Source organism: Drosophila navojoa, chromosome 3 (assembly GCF_054131105.1).
Source record: "Drosophila navojoa isolate 15081-1374.11 chromosome 3, UAZ_NAV_1.0, whole genome shotgun sequence".
Classification (NCBI taxonomy): Eukaryota; Metazoa; Arthropoda; class Insecta; order Diptera; family Drosophilidae; genus Drosophila; species Drosophila navojoa.
In genome coordinates this window covers 29,326,047-29,336,907 of record NC_142891.1, presented here as the reverse complement: position 1 = coordinate 29,336,907, position 10,861 = coordinate 29,326,047, and the positions used below count along the sequence as shown (strand labels likewise).

Sequence of the window (10,861 nt, the reverse complement as noted above, 5' to 3'; positions counted from 1 at the left end):
AGTACATACATATGAACAAATGATGTATGTACGTACATATGTATGTACATACTATGTACATCCAATTATAGTCAATGGAGCTTCGTTTATACTTCCGCATAGTCATAGTTAAGACAAGAGATTTTATTTTATTTTTTTTTTATTATAAGCTTTTAAATACATACATATACTATAAATATTTTACATCGAAATATATAATTATTTTGTTCGGTGTATTTACAGAATTTCCCGAATGTCGGCAAAAAATCCTTCAACTACTTCGCAAGAGCAGAAAGTTGGCTACAATTCTTGACACAACATTTGGAAACAGGTTTAGTCCCGGGTTGCTTGTCACTGGGTAAAGGTCTTCCACTAAATATTACTGAGAACCAGTGTTTGTGTTTTCGGCTTATAATAAAGTATGTATGTGCATACATATGTATCTGTTTATATAGAAAAATGTGTATAATTGTTAGATTGTGTCTGTGCTTTAAATTATGTACATACATACATATGTACATTGCATACATATGGCTTTGAGTGTGCATAAAATAAGGATATAAATGTTAAATGTTTGTTAGACTGTGTCTGTGTTTTAAATTATGTACTTACATATGTTTATACATTGCATATGGCTTTGAGTGAGCATAAATAAGGATAAAAATATTAAATGTTTGGAAAATTAGTAGTTATGGCTTATGTTTATATATCTGTTTATATTCATATATGTAATGTACATATATGTATATGTGCATACATACATATAAACAATTAAGATTATATTGAGTGCTCAATAAGTATAAAATGCATTGGAGTCCCTAAAAACGTACATACATACATATGTATGTACATACTATGTAAATGTATGTATGTATGTCTATAAATACATATGTATGTATGAGTATGTACGAACCTAAAAGCACAAACAATATTTGTGCCTAAATACATACTTATGTATTTATGTATGAACATACATATTTACATCTGGAAAAAACATTACAATGCAAATTTGAGTAATTCAATATTAACAAAAATACATGCATACATCCATATAGACTTAAGAATATACATATGTATGTATATGTACATGTGTAAAGTTCGCGTAATGGAAGGATATTTATATAATTTCACAGTTAACGAATGTAGGACGCATTAGACGAATTTAGGTGTAATATATGTAAGCATTACTAACATATGTACATATGTATGTACAAACAATACCATTTATTTTACATATTGATATATGCATACATACGTGTACATATGTAAATACGTAAAAATACATGTATGTATGTATGTATTTAAGTCCAATATTTAACAACAACTTGCAAACAAGCTTGCTGAATACATGTAAATACATATGTGTGTGTCATGCAGTATACATATGTACATACATACACCTAGGCTTAACATTCAGAAAGCATAATAATTATTTGAACTTTTGGTTTTTTTTTCTCTTATGCATATATGATTTAATTTTGAAAACATTTTTTCAAATGCTCACGTCTTAATGTACTTTGAATGTCATTACCTATTTTCATGAACTAGCATAATGTTGAATGAAATTAATAAATATCTCAATAATTTGTTGGCTTCAGTTCGCCAAATTGAAATTCCTCTAATATTGTTTATCACTCAGTAAATATTACCTTTTTCTTCCTTGATATAAAGAGTTAGATCTTTAAGGATCGCTTCGCTTATGCCACTGACCATATAATGTAGACATGTAGTAAAAAGTTTTTCAACACCGAAAAATCTGTCTCGTAGGTCCCAATCAACTTCGTATTCGCTCGGCTTGGTATTTGTTGGCTCGGATAATGAAAAAGAGCACGACGAAATCAGTGCGCTGCAGAAACACAAATAGGATGTTCCCGTTTCATGCGCTTTGGGTTTTTGTCCTACTTTCTCTCACACCTCTCTCTTCCCTCTCTCTATGGGCTCTCAAATCATCAAGTTCAGCAGCGCACAAAAATCGAAATTTGTTCGCGACGATCTCAGCTCTTTCCTTTTGAGTGGTATACCGTAATCTTAAATGCGTTTGCCACGCTAATGCGAAATGTTTGCGTTTTCATGATTATTTCTAGGAAAGGAATGAAAGCGTTGACGCGCATAAAGAATATGATTTCGCGACGAACATGCACACACACACTCTCCCTTGCTACATGTATGAGCATTTGTATGCCTATGTGCGAAGCTCTTGCTGACTGTAGCATTTTTAAAGCCCAGTATTTGCATTTGGTCGATCTTGTGAGCTACTCACACTTACATACATACATATGTTTGATTGTGTGTATGCATAGAAGCATTTCTATGCCTATGTGCCTTTACATGTTCGAATGCGTACATACATATGTGCATGTGTGTAAGCATGGGACGTGAACATTGGCTGCCTACCTCATTTATGAATTGTCTGAACGATTTTGGGTTCGAGTTTGTTTCCTTTTTTTCTTTTTTTAAGGCTAGTTTGTAGAATTTTTAGCCTATTCTCACTTATATTTTTTAGAAATCACGACTATTTTGTAGCTAAAAATCTGGCACCACTGGGGCCGACAGTAGTTAGTGATGGTGAAGGATAGATATTTTAGTCGTTACAAATACGCCCTTCAGCTATTACATATGTACATCAGCACTTAATCACATTTTTTTTTAATATACTTTTTAATCAATACTTGGTACTTGGTAGCAAGGAGGCGGGCTTAATGAGCTGAGCTTAATTGCTGACAGGCAAAATCAGATAAAGAACCAGTGTGTTCGATTATCGAATTAAATAACATTTAAAACTATATTGAATTACAAAGGGTGAGCTAGCTTGATTTTAATTTTAATCAGTTTATTTTAATGAGACAATTTATCGCTGTCTGCCGTTCGTATGTTTGAGCGCGCAGATATCGGAAGAAATAAGAGCTGGAGACTTGAAATTGTTTTTGATCGCCCATATATATAGTAGAAGGACTTTATATCTTCGCTTTATTTTTACATGTCTTGATTTCTTAAATCAAACTTAACTCTCAGTTTTCACTACTGACCAGAGAACACATAGACTAGACATGTAGAACAAACTTTTTCAACACCGAAAAATAAAATCTGTTAGTCCTATCAGTTTCGTATTTTCTCGGCTCCTCGCCTTAAGGTTCAGGCTACGAAAATATACGAAAGCACAATCATTTCTCTTCATGCACTCGGCCGTCTGTCTGTCTGTTCGTCCGTCTGTCCGTATGTATGTACGCGTCGATTTCAGAAGATATAAGAGCTAGAGACTTCAACTTTTTTTTTTAATGTCCGTATATATCACGCGCATATTGAGTTTATCACTAAAAAACGATAACTGATTCCGATACTTTTTTATCGATCGAAAAGCTTATCGAAATCACTTAAAAAATTATATCTCCTACATCTTTCAAGCTAGAGTCTCCAAATTTAAAATGTATATTAAGATGCATTTTATACAATTTCGGTTTTTGTTAAAATTTAAATTATTTAACAAATGAGTTCTCCTAATATTGCCAACACTGCAGCGCAACCCAAGCGCAGTCGCCTGTATATGTGAGCGTGTGTGTGTGCGTGTATTTGTTTGCATGAGTGCGTGTGTGGTTGCTAATTATTATTGAAATATCAGTTGCTTGTAGGGTTCAGGGGATCTCGTAGTCGAGCAGTCTCGACTAGAGCTTTCTTACTTGTTAATATACTACTTTAAACTCTATTCGGGATGTGTGTGTCACTCTTAGTCGTATTTTGCCTGTTTCAAATAAGCCACATTGGTTTACTAAGACTCTTTTGAGCTTAAGAAACACTAAAACTAAATGTTTTAAAAATTACAAAAACTTTGCTTCAAATGTTGACTGGTCTAAATATTCCATAGCCAACTTTAATTTTAGTCTTTTAAATTCTCGTTATGATAATTATGTTATACGTTGCAAACGTCAGTTTGCTTGAGATCCTAAACAATTTTACTCATTTGTAAACTTCTACTTTGTCGTCCTCATTTGTCCTTGGCGCTGATAAAACTTGCAATGATCAGGAGTCCTCTGATGTATTTGCTGATTTTTTGAATCTACTCAACTCATATCCATATTTACTCCCTGAATTTGGTTCTCTTAATGCTCATAAGATCACTGCAGTCTCCGAGGCTGCAGCCATTAGGACGATGAAATCTTCTTTTTCTCCTGGTTCCGATAATATTCCAAGATCAAAGAGTGCAGTGTTTCTCTTCAGTCACCATTACTGAAATTTTTTAATGTGTTTTTGGAAACTTCTGTGTTCTCTTCAATTCGGAAAGAGTCATTCCCCTATATAAAAAAGGTGGAAAATCTGATATTTATAATTACAGAGGCATTGCAAAATTATTTGATATTCTGAAACTTATCTTAGTTTCGTCTGGTGTACCTCAGGGTAGCCATTTGGGTCTATTAGTCTTTTCCCTTGTTATACCCGAACCTATTGAAAATGGGAAATCAGGGTATAATTACACTCTGAGCCCATTGAAAATGGGAAATCAGGGTATAATGGTTTTGTTAAAATGTATGTAACACGCATGAGGAGGCGTGGTAGACCTCACAAAGTATATTTTCTTAATCAGGGCGACGAGTTGAGTCGATTTGGCCCTATCTGTCTGTCCGCCCGTCGGTATGTATGAACTCGTCGATCTCAGAAGATATTAGAGCTAGAGACTTGAAATGTTTTTCCTAGGTCCGGGTATATCATGCGCATATCGAATTTATTACTAAAAATCGATAACTACTGCCGATATTTTATTATCGATCAAAATCCTTTTCGAAAGCTAGTCAATTAATTATATCTGTTACACCTTTAAAGCTAGAGCTCCAAATTTTAAATGTAGACTTCTGTGTATTTTATATAATTTCCGTTTTTGTTGTAATTTGCTCCACCCCTATATTCACCCCTTTACCCTCACCTTTGTATAAGGCTTATTTCAAGTACCAGAGACTTTGGACTATACATATGGACATTTGAACATTATTGAGTTCTGAAAGTTTCATTAATATTGTATTTCTAGAACTTAAATTATTCAACAAATAAATTCTTATAATATTGCCCATTTCGCAGCGCCGAACAATCGTAGTCGCTGATTACTGCGTAGTTAGCAGAGCGCGCACTAACACGTGCGTGTGTATGTATGTGTGCATAAAAGAAATGCAGAGTGATTAAAATATCAGATTGGAGGGTTCAGGGTATCTCCTAGTCCTAGTTCTTACTTGTTCATTACGAATTTTTACCTTAAGAATTATATATATAAGCTATTTTTTGTCAATATCTTTAAATAAATAAATAAAACTAAAATGTATGTAACACGCATGAGGAGGCGTGGTAGACCTCACAAAGTATATTTTCTTAATCAGGGCGACGAGTTGAGTCGATTTGGCCCTATCTGTCTGTCCGCCCGTCGGTATGTATGAACTCGTCGATCTCAGAAGATATTAGAGCTAGAGACTTGAAATGTTTTTCCTAGGTCCGGGTATATCATGCGCATATCGAATTTATTACTAAAAATCGATAACTACTGCCGATATTTTATTATCGATCAAAATCCTTTTCGAAAGCTAGTCAATTAATTATATCTGTTACACCTTTAAAGCTAGAGCTCCAAATTTTAAATGTAGACTTCTGTGTATTTTATATAATTTCCGTTTTTGTTGTAATTTGCTCCACCCCTATATTCACCCCTTTACCCTCACCTTTGTATAAGGCTTATTTCAAGTACCAGAGACTTTGGACTATACATATGGACATTTGAACATTATTGAGTTCTGAAAGTTTCATTAATATTGTATTTCTAGAACTTAAATTATTCAACAAATAAATTCTTATAATATTGCCCATTTCGCAGCGCCGAACAATCGTAGTCGCTGATTACTGCGTAGTTAGCAGAGCGCGCACTAACACGTGCGTGTGTATGTATGTGTGCATAAAAGAAATGCAGAGTGATTAAAATATCAGATTGGAGGGTTCAGGGTATCTCCTAGTCCTAGTTCTTACTTGTTCATTACGAATTTTTACCTTAAGAATTATATATATAAGCTATTTTTTGTCAATATCTTTAAATAAATAAATAAAACTATTAAGAGTAATCATTAGCTGCTGTGCCGAACAAATGCTATGCACTTCAAACAATTTTCAATATATTCTAACACTTTCCTTCTCATAATGGGGAACCAATATGACTTACTAATTGCTTTTAGCATTTTGTCCTTTACAATGTGCCTTAATTCATCGTGATATTTGTACAGCACGAGTTCTTCGGGTACATAAAATAATAATCTGCCATCGTTTGTCTTCCTAAATATGATCGCATTTCTCATTTCAAACAATCTGTTCTCCTGATTTTTTTAAAACAATTTATATATTTTCTTGCAACTTTGCATCTTTTGTTTGGCAAATGATTAAATTAGTTTCAAAACTGTTTGCTTCTGTTACCATAATTGATTTGTTGTATCTACTTAATGCAGCTACGTGTTGCATTTGACTTCCGGCCCTGTGCACTAATTCGTAACAAAATTCTTGCATTTTCAATGCCCATCTTGCAATTCTTAATGGTACTGCCAGAGTTAAAAGATTTCAATCCGTTACTATTTCAAATTTTCTGCCTTGCAGATATATTCGAAATTTCCAGCTCGAAAATCTGATATTTTGCTTCCGTTTCTATCGTTGGCTTTGAAATATAAAATATAGGGTGCAGTGCCAACGTATTGGCATCACAATGCAGTTCGGTGCTCCTAGCAATTTATCCTTCAGACATAGAAAGCAATTGAGTTCCATTTCTTTAAATGTGAATTTCTTATATTTTCGCAATAAGTCATATAAAAGTTTCGTCAAAGTTGAAAAATCTTTTAAAAGTCTTCTAAAGTCAGAACACAACTCGAGAAAACTTTGCATTATTAACTGGACTTTATTAGGTATGGGGTTATTTTTCACCGCTTCTAGTCCCTTTCGTGTGCTTTAATGCCATCTTCTGATATTAAATTCGCATTTATCTAGTCTCAACTCTAATTTGTTTTCTGCTAATCGTTTTAAACCCTCTTCCAGTATCTTGAGATGCTCGGGCACATGTTTGCTAGCAATCATCATCAAATTATCCGTATGCTCATTTCACAATTGTTCTTAGGCTTCACTGGCTTTCCGGTATCTACGTATGCCACTTTCAGCAATATAAATAGCTTCTCTCTAGAACTGGGAAACCATCGATGGACGGCTCCATCGATGGTTTTACCATCGATGGAAAAAATAATCGATTATATCGATGGTTCCATCGAAAAATTTTTCCTTTTAAATTTTAAACTTTTTTTGTATAAAAGTCGTACTTTTCATAATAGAAATAAATGTAAATAATGCACTTGTAATTTAATACTTTTCCTTGCTCATATTTACAGAATAAGAATAAGGAATATAGACAAATATAGAGAAAATATAAAAGTTTAATTCATTAAATTTTCATTTCCAAAACATAACACAAATTCAACATAACGGTTTTAAAGATAACTTAAATATAAAAGAGATCCATTTTCTTTCTTATCGACAAATTAAAAAAAAAAAAAAAAAAAATATAACAAATGAATAAAGATATAGTAAATATTCAATATTTACTAAAGTAAAATAATACTAAAATATTAATTAGTCTCATTGTTTTCAGGGAACAGCCATTCATTTTTGTTCAAAAAAATAAATTGATTGACATTTTTTTATTGTCCATGTTGAAGAGAAACTACCAATGTTTAACAATGTCCGTATGCTATGCTTGTCAACTACTTATTAAATTTCCAAAAAATAGATCAAGCACGCAAAAAATAAATATTATTTTGTTACAAAAGAAAATTTGTTTGATTTGTTACTCAAAGCGGCGATATATCGATATCGACAAAAGTCCATCGATATATCATAAAAATTAAAGTCCATCGATAGAATCGATGGTTGCATCGATGGCTTCCCAGCTCTACTTCTCTCGTATGTCATAATTTGAAGCGTGCTGTTTTCGAAATCATAGTCCAGAACGATTGGGCTATTTGTTACAAATGGCTTTTCTAAACTTTCTTTTAAACTATAGTTCTTTTTATTGCTTAAAAATTTTTCTTCTAACTTGGTCATGCACAGCAACTTTTGTTGTATATTCGTCAATTGATACACCTGAGCAAAATTATTTAATTGCGCTGTCCAGTTGCAAATAGATTCCTCTCCAGTGAATTCTGTCATAATTTCCTTGGCTAACTTAAACATTACTGGCGTCACTTCATTAATGTTTGCTTCTTGTACAATATGTCACAATTTTCACCGGCGATCTTCTGGCGCGTCAGTAGCGCTATCCACGAAATCTGCGTCTGTATCGGCGTCATCTAAGCTTATTTCGCCACGCGTGCTGTTGTGCTGTGTGAAAAAAATTTTTTGCTGCCTCGATTCGCTTTATTTTCACATGCCTTGTTTTCTTCAACTAACTCTCTCAGCTCTCTGCCGATCTTTCTCTCCTGCCATTACTCATTACTCTGCTGTGTGTCTTTCGATGGTTAACCATAGTGAAGGTCCTCAAATCCTATACTGGCCTTCTATAAACTAGAAAGAACGAGTTTATCTCAAACAAGTAAGAAAGCTCAAGAAACTGATATTTCAATAATTATTCGCACATACACAAAAACATACCCACGCACGCGTAAAAACGCATTGACTGCAGTGTGGGCTAGCTATGGGAACCTAATTGTTTAATAACTCTTTATGAAAGTTTCAGATGCATGCATTTGCAAAAACACAAGTATCTAGAATTTGAAATGCGCCTTTTAAAAAGTGATGGTGTGTGGATATAGGGGTGCGGAGTAAATTTTAACACAAATCGAAATTTTATAAAATACATATTGTAAAGAAGTTTTCTACTAGTCAGGGAACAACTCTCAGTCTTCCTCCCTAGTCTATAAAAAAAAACATAAATATTAAATGTTGAAGAAGTTGCATATAATATAATAATAATATATTTTTCTGGCAGTTCGTAATCATGGCACGATTTGCCATGACGGCGCAATCCATGTCTGTACAGATGTAGGGAATATTGTATATATAAATCGAGCAATTAAATATTTTTTAAATAAACATATGGCTTACGATTATGCTAGTTTGTGGAAAGGGTCTGAATGATAAATTCATATGAAATTAACTTAACCCACATAGAACATGAGCACTTATGCATCCTACGAAACTGTACAGCATTTATCCCTGGTTCGATCTTGGCTAGTACAATTTCAGTCCACATTGCTGTTAAAATTGTGAAGGCCCCAACATTGTCTGTATGATGTATATACATTTATGGTCTGTGTAGAAGATCTAATCGAAAATAGGGTTTCACTGTAGGCATTTGTATGCCATGTCTTTTACATTTGTGTGTATTGCTGTGTTGCATGGGAGTGAACATTGGTGCTTGTGTACGCAGGTACGAGAACATTGGCTGCCTACCTCAACTAAGAATTGTCTGAATGATTTTGGGTTCGAAATGAAGAGGAGAAGGGTATACCGAAATCCTAGAGGCGTTAGCCATACAAAATCGTTGAGGCGCATAAAGAATATGTTTTGGAATATGTATGTGCAATTGTAGGACAGTGTGCGAAGCTCTTGCTGCCTGTGCAGACTGTAAGGCCCAAAATTTGCCGTTGGTCTTGTGAAGTGAGCACATATATACATACATATGTACATTTGCATATGTGTATGTACATATGTATGGAATGGGAAGACAATTGTCTCTCGATTTAATTGTTTGTAAATTGTAGAGTGACTGTCAAATGGGCCTTTATGAATTAATCAGTGATTTGGGCAATAATGTGTGCAGTTTGACATGTGTATTCATCAATAATTGTAATCACAATTATTTATTCAATCATGTATTAAATAATCATGTCCGTAAGACCGGACTGTTATATCCACTTCATACAAATGGACTATGTATGTATGAGCATGCATACATATGTACGCAGATTTATACATACATATATTATTATAGCTAATAATGTGTATAAATAAACTGTAATTATATATAAATATAATTATTTAAGAGCTGATTAAATAAATAATTGTGATTATGACTGATCTATTCATAAATAAAAAGGATGAAATTAACACCAAACTGAGAAGCTTTCACATTCACATACAAAAAAACTTGGTAAAATGCAATAAAAATATGCTCAGACTTAAGACAAGGCATACCAAATGGCTATTGTCCAAAATGGCTATAATGGTAAGCTCATTGCTGTCTTCAAATCCAAAGCCATCAACATCAATCGAAAATTGGCAATCGATTTGGCTGAAAATCAAGGGCACATCTCTCTTTGTGCATGCCGCCGCATGCATAATTTAACAATATTTTAATTGCTATTTCTTGCCACCTACCAATTGATCCAACAAAATTTAAAAAATATTGTCAGAAAACCATAACACTATAAATGTCCTTATATCTATGGTTTCCAATGTCGGCAAGAATCCATTAAGTGTTAATTCACGGATACCAAATAATAGAAGCATCAATCCTACCATTAGGTGTTCTTGGTGAGAACGCCTCAGAGGCTCGCAATAAATATAAGAGTGACAGGAGGTTACATGCTCAGAAGAGCACACGGCAGAACAATATGGCAGATGTTTTCCACAGAGCCATGGATTCCTCAGATCTTCTTGTGTCGAGCATCTATCTGACAAAAAGATTGGGTCAGCAAAGCAAACCTCGCCTACCAGCAGACGTAATCGACCTTCTGGAATCACCAAACTCGCCATATTTATGTAGCATGGGCAATAATAACAATGCTCCCGTTTTTGATGCTACCAATACTGATGGTGATTCAGATTCTGACGCTGAAAATCCGTTTTCAATAGAAATTGTTCTAGAAGATGACTTTTAGGAACATTT

General features: G+C 33.8%; 1 protein-coding gene across 5 annotated transcripts in view; it reads left to right on the top strand.

The window, feature by feature from the left end:
- The first annotated feature begins 231 nt into the window (after positions 1 to 231).
- Positions 232 to 10,861, top strand: part of LOC108649667 (dipeptidyl peptidase 4) — a 55,363-nt gene continuing 44,733 nt past the window's right edge. For 2 of the 5 annotated variants that reach the window (XM_089257652.1, XM_089257648.1), the window contains exon 1: positions 247 to 398. The gene's annotated coding sequence lies outside the window, so the exon portion shown is untranslated. Of the gene's footprint in view, positions 399 to 791; positions 806 to 10,861 lie in introns of those variants that run through there. The other 3 variants (XM_089257649.1, XM_089257651.1, XM_089257650.1) reach the window with 3 other exon arrangements.